The following is a 14,340-nucleotide window of genomic DNA, read 5'->3' on the forward strand; positions in this document are numbered from 1 at the left end:
GTAAACAGAATCTCGTGTACATGGTTTGGGAGAAAGCACAACGCAGTGTCAGAAACAATTAAAAAATAGATGTATTCACGACGGAAGCAATATTAAAACGGATATTTTTGAATATAAAATTATCTTACACACAATTTTAAAAATGTATCAGGTCTCACCTGAAGCTCCTTTCGAAAGAAGATTACAAAGCTTCAAGTCTATGAACAAGCATTTAGAGCTAAAATGCAGCAGTTTCAATCTTTTACTCTTTGTAAGTTGCGTTTCACAAAACCAACTACAGCTCAAGAAGGACTACCAAGAGGTTAAATCATAGTAACTGTCCATGTCAGAAGATCTATGACCTACTGATAAAATATCTTGGAAAAGGTAGTTTATACATTTAATGCATATTAATAATAAGTATCTAAAAGACATACCTAATAAAAACTGCAATGGCAATGAGTGCTTCACTTTAGAATAACATGACAGTAGTGTTTATGTTATGGCAGATGTCTTAAACATAATTATTCTCATACTATCGTAACACTTCAATTTAAACGTTAATTGATATTATACGATTTTTTAATTGAAATGTATTATTTTCAGTGAATGTTTCATGCACATGTATGCAGAGAAAATGGTTCGATACAGATGGAATATAAATTAAAACAAACAATAAATCATTCAACTTACTGCTATGTGGACTACGTTGAGCCTTACTTTCTTCCTTTCCACCGCAAGCGCCAGCGACTTTTTATCTCCTGTGTAGAAAGTTCGTATTCTGTCCTTCCACACAGTTGTTATCTAAGATTTCGGGTAGCTATTATTTGTTACCGTGTAATAATTCTTATTTTAGACAATAACGTAATAGTGGTTGGCCATAAAACTTTTTGTGATGTTGTTGTGGCAAAAGGAATTAAACGGCAGACGTCTGTTGCCATTTATTAAAAACATTTCGTGTCTCGGGCCCATTTAGTCACCAAGACGGTATTGTCTTCTTTACGTGGCAGGCGTATTAGAGTCACGAGAAGCGAAAACAGCTCTTTACACAAACTTAAGTTGTGCTTCAAGAAGTTTCAGTCCACGTTTTGAGAGCATTTTATCCATTTCGTGGGGGAACAACAGGAGTAAACACTTTGTTGTCCTGCTGCTGTAAGTTGACTTACATTTCGATTCGGAGATACCCTGCTTGCGCTAAGCTAGTTCCTCCCTTTTCAGTCGCTTTTTCTATTTAGATGGAAGGACGAAAAGCGTAATTACATTCGAAATGATTTTTTGTAGTATTCCTGTAGGCCGATGTAAGTTGAAATTTACAAGGGCATATTAAAATGACGGGCTCATGTTTGTCCTGGCATTAGCACTACCCTTTTATCTATTTTTTATGAGAAATGAAACTGTTATGCTATAGCACTATCAAAAGTGTTAGGAAGGTAATGAATAGGTAGAACAGTCATCGGATTACTAGAAGTATTACTGAGACTCTAATATGAACTTCAGCACACTTTAGTTACCACGAGCGGGAACTACTAAGGAACTACAGCTACTGTATGGTACACTGCAAAGTGTACTTCTAGATGTTATTGGTGCCCTTCCTTTCTTGTTCCATTCACGAACGGAATATGGCAAAAATGACAACTTATGCTTCAGTTCGAACCCTAATCTCTCTTATCGAGTCATGTGTTCACACATTGATATATGCTAACTTAGTAGAAAAATCGTTTCAAAATCAGATTGAAACAGTCGGTTCCCAAATTTCCCTTTTTGGGTGGGGAGAGGGTCACAGAACAACAATCAGGTTCAAAATGGTTCAAATGGCTCTGAGCACTATGGGACTTAACATCTGAGGTCATCAGTCCCCTAGAACTCAGAACTACTTAAACCTAACTAACCTAAAAACATCACACACATCCATGCCCGAGTCAGGATTCGAACCTGCGACCGTAGCGGTCGCGTGGTTCCAGACTGAAGCGCCTAGAACCGCGCGGCCACTGCGACGGGCAACAATCAGCCAAGTGACCACAGAAGAGACAGAAAAGGTACACTGCAAACATATGCGACCATATATTGTACTGTATATTGTTTGATTTTAAAAATACAAATAAAAGAGGCAAAAATATTAAGACCGTTTCTGAATCTGCCATACCCATTTTTGTAGAGACTCCTTTGCTTGCAGAACGGCTCTGAATATAAACTGAAAGTAATTTATCTTACAAGAGAAACATTTATTGAAAATCTTTATCCATAGAAGCACAACTGTTTCGAAAGGTAATTTATCCGTCTCAGTAGTGTCCAGAAACGTTAACTATCTGTTCTGTCACATGCCAGTGTCCACTGCAGTAACAGCCCTTGGGCGGCCTGGGAGAGGCATGTCATCGACAGTTCCTGTCTCTCTCTATCTCCTCCATGTACGAACAACATCGCTTTGGTTCACTCCGAGACGCCTGGACAGTTCCCCTGTTGAGAGCCCTTCCTGGCAGAAAGTAGCAATGCGGACGCAATAGAACCGCGGTATTGACCGTCTAGGCACGGTTGAACTACAGACAACACGAGACGTGTACCTCTTCCTAGTGGAATGACTGGAACTGATCGGCTATTGGATCCCCTCCGTCTAATAGGCACTGCTCATGCATGGTTGTTTGCATCTTTGGGAGGGTTTAGTGACATCTCTGAACAGTCAAAGGGACTGTGTGTGTGATACAATATCCACAGTCAATGTTTATCTTCATCAGTTCTGGGAACCGGAGTGATGTAAAACTTTTTTCATGTGTGTATAATTTAACAGCAGTATGTAATACGTCACGTTCTGGAATTGTTCTATAGTTTACACCACTGTGGGAGGAATAGTGTGCTGGATTGTAATGGTTTCATTACTTGACGCCAACATGCAAAGTTGGCTTAAAATGTGACAGAAATAGCCACGACATATTAATATTCCGATCACTACACGTTTTTATCGACACGCGTCGGGTGAAAAGTGAGCTACAGTGTGAGCCGTGGACACACTAGTTCCGTATCCACTCTGGAGCACCCGGAGGGTTCCGGTGGACAGTCTACGTGTAAACGACGAAGCTAACTGGCGGAACTGTACGTCAAATTTCTGGCGAACTCCTTTGAAGGTACGTGGCTGAATAGCCGGCGTGAGGCGTGAGCGATAGCTGAAGCCCCCCAGGAACCAATACGCACTGGCCTCTGCACGGCCGGTGACCAATACTCGGCACTCGTGGTGCTTCTGCAAGTCACACACTTGTGCCGCTCGCCTGGCCATTCTATACGCCGCCACCTGCGTCCCACAAGTTTATACTTCCTGCTAACGCAAACCCTCGCCCCCGCCTTTCCCCCACGTTTCCTTTTCAGATCCATTTGCTTGAGGCCAACTGGAGAGAAAACGGATTCTTTTCTGGCTTCACGTGCGAGATAACTTTTCGTATTCCTCCCTTCGTCTTTATAGGCCTATTCATACCGTTTTCGGAACTTTCCGTGTGTACTGACCCTCAAGAACAGACCAGTAGCTCGTGAAACTCCTTTTGACGAAATCCTATCCGACAGATTATCTGTACTTTGCAGAGTACATGTTTCCTCTCTGATATTCTTCCAGCAGATTTAGAAACAGAAGAGCGTCAGTTCGAACAGAATGAATTTGTATTCCATTCAGTTAAGTAACGAGCAATAATAAAAGTAGTGATAATGTTTTTCTACGTATTACAGAACATTCCGGACGGACTTATGGGATTTGATTTCTTACTTTGAGACGTTATTTATAATCTCAGAGAATAGTTTTACAGAATTATTCAATCATATGTTTTCTGTAAATATGAAATGCAACTGGACTAATTTCCTGAAAATCGAATTCAACAGGACAAACCGCTCCTAGTTTCTAAACCAAATGACAACCTCACACTGATCTCTTCCTAAGAAATTATAAATATATTACGGATTTAAAGTGATGTTATATTTACTTATAAGATTTACCCCATAAAATATATTTTCTTCCCAAAACAGGATTATGGTAATACTGTTAAAGCGGAGAGTATCCTTAAAAATGAACCACCTAACCTAAAAGTACAGCTATGTAATATTGGCATTTAGTAATTTTTATAGCGTCATTCTGAAGACAATTTAGCATAATAATTAGAAGAGGACATTGCAGATAAAAGCGAATATACTTGAAGTTGTTGTGCACATGCAAATATACCATAACTATGTATCATGTCATTTATATTTAGGTTTTGTTCAGAAACTTTTCATGAACGGTGCTGACATGAAAAAGGCACAAAATATGCTATAATTTATGTGTTATATATTTCGCCTAGACAGTACACCTGACTGATTTCAAGTTAAGAATACTTTTTCACAATATTCGTATTCTTAGCACACTTCTGTCGATTATCTTCTACTCCGAGGGTTTAGTTGATCACAATGTAAGCCATCTTCAAAAGGCGTAAAGTGGCAAAAGGTATTACTGAATGTAATTTTATTAGTTAATAAATTATCCCGAGCAGTTGTTGGATAAAGACTCCATCAAACTTCTCTGGCCTTGAGATATGATTTATTATGTCTATCACGCAGCTCCCTTTTTGATGCTTGGCTCGAAATTTTCTCATCTTTTGGAAACCTGTATGATATTCTTTTGAACCCTGTACCATTTATTCTCCTGCTGACGAGCCTTGTTGACCTTCATTTCACTTTCATTACAATTAACATAACAACTTCCCAGATACATTTGCTTCTTCTTCTGTCTCTTTTGTTATTTTCCACCATCATCTCCATCAACATCTCACTGAGCAACCACTAGTTCCTAAAAGAATCTCAGCAGCTTCATAGTTAATTTGTGTTTTTTTTTCATGCGTCGATTACACAATCATTTATTCGCACTGTAATTAATTTTGGTCCAACTTTCGAAGCTTGTTTTATTAAGTTCTTCCATTATTTAGTTTTTTTTTAAGCCGGTACTTTGAGCATTCTTAAGGATAGTAATCAGAAAAAGATAATACAAATAAAAACGAATACATTGCGAAATGAAAGCCACAAGAAAAAGGAGACACTAGAACCTGATTGAAATGTAGGGAAACTGCCACAAAGTGCAATTAATGAACAATATGTTACACAAACAGAAAGCGTTTCGAGGCCCTAGAAACCCTGGAAGCAAGAGAGAACGTGGAGGAAAAGTGGAACGAAATAAATTCCAAGATACTGAGTGTAACGGAGGATACACTGGGAAGAAAGAAGAGAAAGAAGAGAAAATGGTTCTACGAGACATTCCCGAAGGCTACAGAAAATAGAAGGAGAGAAGGAAGATGAGGAGAAGGGATGGCTGTGAGGAAGAATGAGCGCAAATGGAGCGAGTTTCTAAACATCAGAAAGGAGACTAAGCCTGTTCTGAGGACAGAAAAGAGAATATATCTAACCAGTTTGTTAGAACAATTTGAGGTAGAGAGCCACAACAAGAATTCAAAATATTTTCTTCAATGCATCAAAAATCGCAAACGAAGATTTCATACCCCAAAACTTTTCATTAGTGATATGAACGGCAGTTTTATAAATGACAAGGAAAGAATTGCAGGAAGATGGAAAGAATACGCGTGTTTCTCATAACTTTTGTATCCCCCAGGCCCAGATCAGATGTCACCTGCACACACGACGGAGGAAATGGAAGATGAAGAAGAATTGGAAGTGACTGAGAAAGATGTGAAGACTGCGGTCAAAGACTCAGATGCAACAAAGCCCCAGGGGAGCACAAAATAACTGCAGAATTAATCAGAGAGGTGAGATTGGATTGGATTGTTTGGGGGAAGAGACCAAACAGCGAGGTCATCGGTCTCATCGGATTAAGGAAGGACGGGGAAGGAAGTCGGCCGTGCCCTTTGAAAGGAACCATCCCGGCATTTAACTGGAGCGATTTAGGGAAATCACGGAAAACCTAAATCAGGATGGCTGGACGCGGGATTGAACCGTCGTCCTCCCGAATGGGAGTCCAGTGTGCTAACCACTACGCCACCTCGCTCGGTCCAGAGGGGTGAGAGCTTCCGCTTAGAGAGATACGAAATGATCCAGTTTATATGGAAGAGTGAGACATTGCCAGAAGAATGGAAACAGGCCACAATATTGCCGCTATACAAGAAGGGAAACAAAATGGAATGGAATGAATATGAAGGTATCAGCTAGCTGAACCTAACCTACAAAGTAGTGTCTATGATTATCGTCAGAAAATCACAGTCATTTATAAAGAACAACATACAAGAATTTAAAATTGGCTTTTGGTCAAACCAATCGACAATACACCATATTTTCTCTCTAAGACAATTGTGTGAAAAGCACTAGGAATATGATAAAGATAACTAAAGTGCGAGACTCGTAATTAGCTACATTTCACTAGCAGCAATGACGTGCTATTATGCCTGTGGCTTGTGTGTGTGGTGCCTGCACGATTAGTCAGAAACGTAACTCTTCTCGTTCATGCCGAGTTAGATTCATTGTCCGGTCGAGAGTAGGAATTTATGAATTCAGAGAGGTAGCTGGTTTTCTAGAACATGTGTCCTCTGTCCTTCAGACTACCAAGTTTCAGGATCAACAATAACTACCAAAAAGGGTCGAAGGAGACCCAAATCAATAATAATCATCTTTACATATAAATGAGTGCCAAATATAACAAAATACTTTATGTAAATGTAAAATATACTTCCTTTCTTAATATAAAACATTTAAACGATTAATTAAGGAATGTGAAGCGTAACGTAACACTTGTTTTCAAATTTTTCCCCTCTCTCAGGCACACATATAAAAACTGAAATACATCTTTAGAAAATGTTAGAGTAGTTAAACTTTTCCTAACGAAATAAAAAAATGAGAAAATTCCATCAACATCCGTAAGCAACCATTGTTTCTTGTTTTCTGGATACCTCGCGTTCCATTCCTTACAGCATGCCTGTGTCGTTTCTATGATATAGTCCAGAAGAATTTTTAAAATACTGCCATCAAAGAACATCTTGAAAGTATCACTTACTGATTCATTTCCACTACATATCCCTATAAGTCCTAGAAGCACTTCAATAACATTATTAATTCTTAGACGTGTAGCGTTTGGTGGATTTCTAGACCTAGATATTCCTTGTTTTCCTACAGAATTTTTATCAGTGTGTATATTGTCATTATCATTTTCATGTATATTGTTTTCTATTTCACCTGTTATTTCTCCTTCTACCTCTAACACACTTTCATCTTCTGACGATTCTGTTCACTGTCACAATTTAGCTCTTCATCCTTTTGTATCATGGAAATTACTTCACTAAGAAGCTCTGGGTTATTTAGCTCTTATTTGTCACGAGAGATTTCTGACATATTTACTTCATAACACAAACAGCCCTTGCAACCTCTCAGTCGAATGCCAAAGAACAATTTAAACGAAGCCAGACAAAACAATAAGACTCTTCATACTACTAACAATGAAGGCACTGCAATGTTTATTAGCAGTATCATTATCGCCAATGGAACGAAGAGAAATCATGTCCCGAAAAAGAAATTTTTTATAACGCCGACTATCCAACGACGTCGACAAAGAACACACTCAATAAAGATAAGTATTACTTCATCTTATTCATTTAGCTACGTATCCAACACGAGAGACATCAAGCAGTGAGAGTATCGGAAAATAACAATAAGATTCAGTAAGTACGAACGCGATTTCACGTCAAAATAGGAAAAAAATATAACTTTGGGGTTTCGACTGACCACCTTTGGTAGTGTGAAGGTTATACTACTTTCAGAAAATTATTTTACCTTCTGAGGCATGAAAACGATTGTCACTTTGAGTGTCAACTGGTCATTGCTTTCATATACTTTTTTGTAATTTTTAATCATTAATAGTTTCTTGTACCGCAATGTTTCTGTTCGAGAAGGCCATGAGTCCAGTGGTGCTGTATTGTGTCGTGCTGATAATGTTCATAATGATGATTCTGGCTTTAAGACGCCCAATACCGCCTTTAATAGCACTTTCGGAAAAATGTTAGAACATTGTTGTTGTTATTGTCTTGGTTTTCAGTCGCATTACTGGTATGATGCAGCTCTGCACGCCTGTGTGTCCTGTCTTCATCTCTGCCTAACTACAGCTTGCATTGATCCGAACCTGCTTACTGTACTCAAACCTTGATCTCCCGCCACAGTTTTTATCTATCATACTTCCCGCCACAGATTCCCCCCCCCCCCCCCCCCCCCGACCTCATTGGGAAATTATCTATTCTCACTGCCTCATGATGTGCCCCGTACCTCGTTCAGCGCAATACCTCTTCATTTGTTACCCAAACTACCTGCCCAATCTTCGCCATTCCTCTGTACAACCACGTTTTACTGTCTTCGTGTCTGCACCGTTTGTCGTGGATGTTCACTTCCGTACGACGCTACCCAGCTAAATAAAACTAAAAAAGGCTTCGTAACACTTACATTTGCACCAGATGTCAACAACTGTACTTTTCAGTAAAGCGTGCCTTGCTATTTCCAGTCTGCACTTTGTACCCTCTCCAATTCGCCCATCGTCATTTACTTTGCTGCCCATATAATTAAACTCTTGCGCTATGTTTAGTGCCTCATTTCCTAATCCAGTTTCTTCAATATCGCCAGATGTAACTCCTTTTCCTATTTTTATTTTGTTGATATTAATTTTAAAATCTCTTTTAACTCATCGTTCATTCCGTTCAAATTATCTTCATATTTCTTTACCGTCTCTGACAGAAACTGTCACTGGCCAAAACTCAGAGCCTTTATTTTTTCTCGCTGAACTTTTATTTCTTGTCCGACTACCTCCTCCATTTCCTTTACCTCTCACTTAATGTATAAATAAAATAACGTCGGGGAAAGGCTCAACCTTATCTCACTCTTTTCGTAACTGCTTCCCTACTTTCATTTCCTTCGAGACATGCAACTGCAATCTGGTTTCTGTACACAACATGTCTGTAGACAACATATCGCTCGAGTGTATTCCAGTCAACATCGCCATAAGCTCTTCCTATAACTGTAAGTACTATAAACTGAGGTTTGCCTACTTTCAGTCTCTCTTTCAAGGTAAATCTAGATGATATCGACTTCCAGCAGACTTAACATTCTTTTGTAAGTAAACATGTCAGTATTTTGCAAAAATACTATACTGAACTTAGGGTCTCGTGATCTTCATACCATTCTGAAACGGTCTTCTTTGTAAATGAAATTATTACTTGTTTTTTAATTCTCAGAGTGCTTCTCCTCTTTCCTATAGCTTGCATACCAGGTGGAATAGCTTTTCGCGGCTGGCTCTCCCGAGCATATCAATAATTCAGAGGGAATGTCACATACTCCAGGTGCCTTGTTTCGACAGGTCTTTCAGTGCTTTGTCAAATCCTTCTCACAGTGTGATACTTCTCATCTCGTCTTCGTTTATTTCTTCATCGCTTTGCATGATATTGTCTTTTCTTTCATTAATTTTTGAGAACATTTCTCGTGGAGAACAGCGGTTTCTTTAGTGCTCTAAAATGAACATAAACAGTCTCTACGGCTAGAAACCCTTTATTTGAGGTCACCGGTTTCGGTAAATTACTGATCATCTTCATAGATTTTACTTAAATACAAACGTAGAATGGATTAAGAGGGAAGTGTACACATAGTAGCAACATATAAAATGCATATTTTACAACAGATAATAAAAGAAGAAATTATACCCGTGTTGATAGGCGGTAGTTGTTAAAGGAGCAAACGTTACGAACTCCACGAACGTCAACTGCTAGAAAGAAGAATGGAGCTTTTGTTTAAATACGCGGTCCTCCACCAACTGCAGACCAATCACATTAGCGATAGCCAGTCAGGCATACAGGACGCAAATGAGTTGTTACATCAGGTATATACAGCGAGATTACACGGAACTACTAACAAATGAAGAAATAGGTGCCTTATATTATATGAAGTAACTGCTATAAACAGCATTTCGTCAGTCTGTTGTAAAAATATATATAAAAATAAGATAACGAACCACAAACGGTTGTGGGTATTCATCGCAAACTCGTATATTGTATGGCAACGAAGATGGTTCTTAGGCGACGTTGATTGTTCCCACGGAGACGGCGTGGTCATATCGATATGCGCCATCCAGTAGAAGATTATTTCAAAGCTGCGACAGCGATTGGATGTCAAATACCTACTGGCATGCGGGTCGACATGTAGAAACGCATGCCAGGTATTGCGTATTGCTCAGAGATCGTAGTGGCACAGGAAATACTGTATGACCGACTCCGTTGTTTACTATCGAAGCAGAGTGGAGGTATCTATGTGCACGTTTCTCAGGTGACGATTTGAAAGTTGCGGCAGCGACTAGTTGTTACAAAATACTGGTGTGCAAGTAAGACGACTGACGTATCATGTGTCACAACCCCTACATGACGTTGACATAGTAATCAACAATTTAACAAGTAAAATAGGGTACAGGACACCTAAATCATGAAAAAATATCAGCTACGTCAAAAGAACTACGGCACACAGTCTCAATGACCCATCGAGATGGTCAAAGGTATAAAACAACGAGCATAAAAAAACTGAAGTTTAAAAGAAATGTGAACGTGTTAGTTTACCGTTATTCCATAAAATAAGTGTATACAATGTCAGATGTTTAGAAATATAGGTTATATCACTCTGATACAATACACCAAGAACTCATGTACGTAGTCATAAACATAAAACAAATGCTTAAACAGTGTGAAGTTGAAAGATACTACGACTGTAGTTGTCCTTTCTTTTGTATAGTCCTTCTATGTATTTTTACCAAGTTTTAGCTTCCCTTTTTTGCTCTACAGTTGCCTGAATTGTGAGGTCTTGATGTTCATAGTGATTCCCTCCTCTCCAAACGGTTCTAAAATTTTCTGGTAGAGGTTTCTATCCTTCTCATAATCAAACATGTTTACATAGCTTTGCATTTCTACTCTGGCCATTCACGCTTTGGCAATTTACACTTTCTATCAATAGCACATTCTAGTCGTCTGTATTCCTTTTTTTCTGCTTCAGTTTAATCCATATGTATATTTTCTTCTTTAGTCAAATAAATTCAGTGTCTCTTGTTATCCAAGGATTTCTGCTGGCCATTGTCTCTTTGCCTATTCACTTCTCTGTTTCATTTCTAAAAGTTACTGATTCATCCTATACTGTATGTTTTTTGCCATTTGTTAGTTAATCGTTGCCTAATATTCTTTTTGAAACTCTCAATAACTCCTGGTTTTCTCAGTTTATCCAGGTTCCTATCTGCCATTTCTTCAGTTTAAATCTGCACTTCATAAACAACAAATCATGGTACGAGTACACACCAACACCTGGAAAAATTTTATGGTTCAAATATAACTAAAAAGTCGTGTCGTACCATTATGTAAGCTACCTGAAATCTTCCGGTGTCTTCAGGTCTCTTCCAGGTATAAAGCTTTCTTTTCTGCTTCTTAACCGCAAGAGCGATTATCAGCTATCGGAATTTTGATTTTGCACATATGCATTACATGCTTACTAAGATCAGTCAGGCAGTGGATTGGATCCCCACCGACGTAAGGAACCTCGATCCTAACCTCTCCTTATAATGTTAGAAGGACATATGGAAGTCCTACTTCCTTTGCCAAAACTGCCCCCTTAATTCTACCATAATCATCAGAACTTACATTGCATTTCTTACCTTGTATGGCCCCAGTTCCAAGTATCTTGTATTCTCGACTTTAATAGCCAGAGTTAGAGGAGACACAGCACTTTATTTCCAGATCAAGGCATATCCTCAGAGAAGCCAGTAGTTTAATAGCGAAGGCGCCTAAAGTACGCCCCGTTTCGTTGTTTTGCTAAAGTTGGCTCTACAAGCTGTTGGCTAAGGGCCCATTGTCTGCAACAGACACTAATGCGTATAAAATCTGGTTCTCTTAAATAGAACTCGAAATTGCCTATATGTATGAGTTTCAATATTGTACATTTGATTTTTGTGTCATGAACTGACGCGAGCTTGACAGCTCACTGGCACTAACCACACGCCGTATGGAAACTAAGATTGATGCTAAGTCTGCAGCCGTTATGGCAATAGACGGCCAAGTGCAAGTGACCTGCGCCCAAATGTGTACCGATTAACAAAGACAGAATCATCTTGCATAGAAACATCCATTCAATCAGAGTCCCAGATAAAATTCCAAGTTCACAAAAGCTAGGTAACAACTGTATTCAGAATTTAGCATAGCGATGGCTTCAGTGGCGAGATACCACCTTCTTGGTCCACACTCACACTCAGTGAGGAACGAGCTCTATCGTGCTGGACGTAGCGCAGGCCAAGCAGTCTGGTGATGTTCCTACAGGTTCGGGTCTTGCGACGGTGATTTGGATCCTAACGTTCTAGATTGTCATCTGTGGTGAGTGCCTTCCCTGTAGTGATCAGCTGATGCTACAGATACAGCTCACACTCGCAGCATGTTCAACTATCGCGAGGTCATCCGGTGACGAACCTGATGACACAAGCGGCCGATGTGGACGTCCTTAGGCTGCTTAGCCTTGTACTAGAAGAGGCAGGAGCATGATTGAAACAGACCCGCAGGACTGAAATGCTGGTGTCTCCATGGAGCTGACTGGTGGAGGAGGAGCCAAAACCGACTCTGCACCGTCTAGAGACGTCGGATATACGCAGGAGTGGAGTTGCCCACACGACAGTGGAGTATTCCAGCATTGGACGGGTCTGTGCCGGATACAACATGACGCCATAATAAGACGAGAGAGTTGACGCCGGATAGAGGAGAGAGTACAAGGCGTGAAGGCGCGCCAACTCCTTGTTCCTGATGTCCCTGATGTGAGGATGCCAAGTTAAACGCTTGTTCATGGTCACCCGCAAGTACTTTCCACTCGTTTGAAAAGAACCCTTGACCCCCGGTGGTATTAAATTTGAGGCGGCACCTCGTCGACCACCAGCAGAGATCATCTCAGGCGACCTGCAGCAGATGTCGCAGCTTCTCTGTATGCTTGCTTCGGGCGAAGCTGGAACGCTTCAATATTTTGCATGTCGTACTTGAGCAGGATCCATGCCAATATTCTTTGTACTGTTCCACTTTTGGTTTATACAGCGCCAAAGCTGGTACAAATGTCGATCCAGCCACCAGGTGAGGTGTTTATTTACTGTGGGGGCCAACGACCTTCGCCACGTAATGTGTTATCCTCGCCACATCGCCACCATTCTCCGAGTACGTTTTCATATTGCTGGCATGTCGGCATATTAGAATGTGCGGAGCTTTCTGCTTCCATCCAGGAGGACAAATATATGCTCGTTACCATGCTTCTTGTAAGTATCACATAATTTAATTTAATTTTTGGATTTATTGGTAGGTTAGCTTTCTGGAGAAGGTACTTAATATTTGACATCACCCTTAAAGTTCATGAAAGGCATCATCACTAACCTCTTCTGCAGTGTCACCAACAGCAACAAACAGTATGTCTTCTGCAACCTCCACCAACACACACACACAAAGCTAGGAGAATGTTTCTGCTATTTAGAACAGGTAAGCAGTTATTAGCCCCTCACTTAAACAGTGAATTGGCATCACTTGGTTCGAGCAAGATGGATGTAGAGGAACTACGGGCAAAGTTTAAGCAGACTGTAAAACGTAGCCTGTAGCGTTACGTGCCTAGTAAGTGAACAAAGGATGCAAAAGGCCCACAATGGTTTATCAACGAAATTCGGGGGATGCTGAGGAAGCAGAGGCTATTGTACTCTCGGTTCAAAAGGGAACTCACAAACGACGACAAGTGAAGGTTGGTAGAGGTTCCTGCGTCTGTGAAAAGATCTATGTGACCAGCATACAACAACTACCAACGCCACATCTTACCAAAACATCAAGCAGAGAACCCGAGAAAACTCTGGTCTTACGTAGAGCCGCCAAGCGAATCTAACGCTTCCATTCAGCCCCTTGTTGACCAGTCTGGTGTGGCAGCTGAAGACAACAAAACGAAAGCCGAAGTTTTAAATTTCACGTTCAAAAAATAGTTCACACAGGAGAATCGTACAGTCATACCATCATCTGACCATCGCACAGACTCCCGTTTAAACGACATAGTAATAAAAGTACCTAATGTAATGAAAAAAGTGAAAGATTTCAAAGCAAATAAGTAGTTGTAGATGTAGATGATACACCCCCACCACAGAATATTTGTACCCCAAGCGTCTGGAAGTGGTGTTATTCTTGTGAAAGTGAGCGAAAATTTTCTAAATATATAAATATAATATAAAATAATATATATAATATAAATATAAATAATAAATAATATATATATATATATTATATAAATATAAAAATTGTATAATATATAAAATATAAAATAAAATAAATATAATGTTTTTGTTGTTGTCTTCAG

At 39.8% G+C, this 14,340-nt stretch overlaps 1 non-coding gene across 1 annotated transcript; it reads right to left on the reverse strand.

Moving 5' to 3' along the window:
- Positions 1 to 12,963: 12,963 nt before the first annotated feature.
- On the reverse strand, positions 12,964 to 13,067 carry LOC126300064 (U6 spliceosomal RNA). Its single transcript, XR_007552877.1, has one exon. It is a non-coding gene; the product is annotated as a U6 spliceosomal RNA (small nuclear RNA).
- Positions 13,068 to 14,340: the final 1,273 nt, after the last annotated feature.

The sequence above is a fragment of the Schistocerca gregaria genome, chromosome X, assembly GCF_023897955.1.
Source record: "Schistocerca gregaria isolate iqSchGreg1 chromosome X, iqSchGreg1.2, whole genome shotgun sequence".
NCBI lineage: Eukaryota > Metazoa > Arthropoda > Insecta > Orthoptera > Acrididae > Schistocerca > Schistocerca gregaria.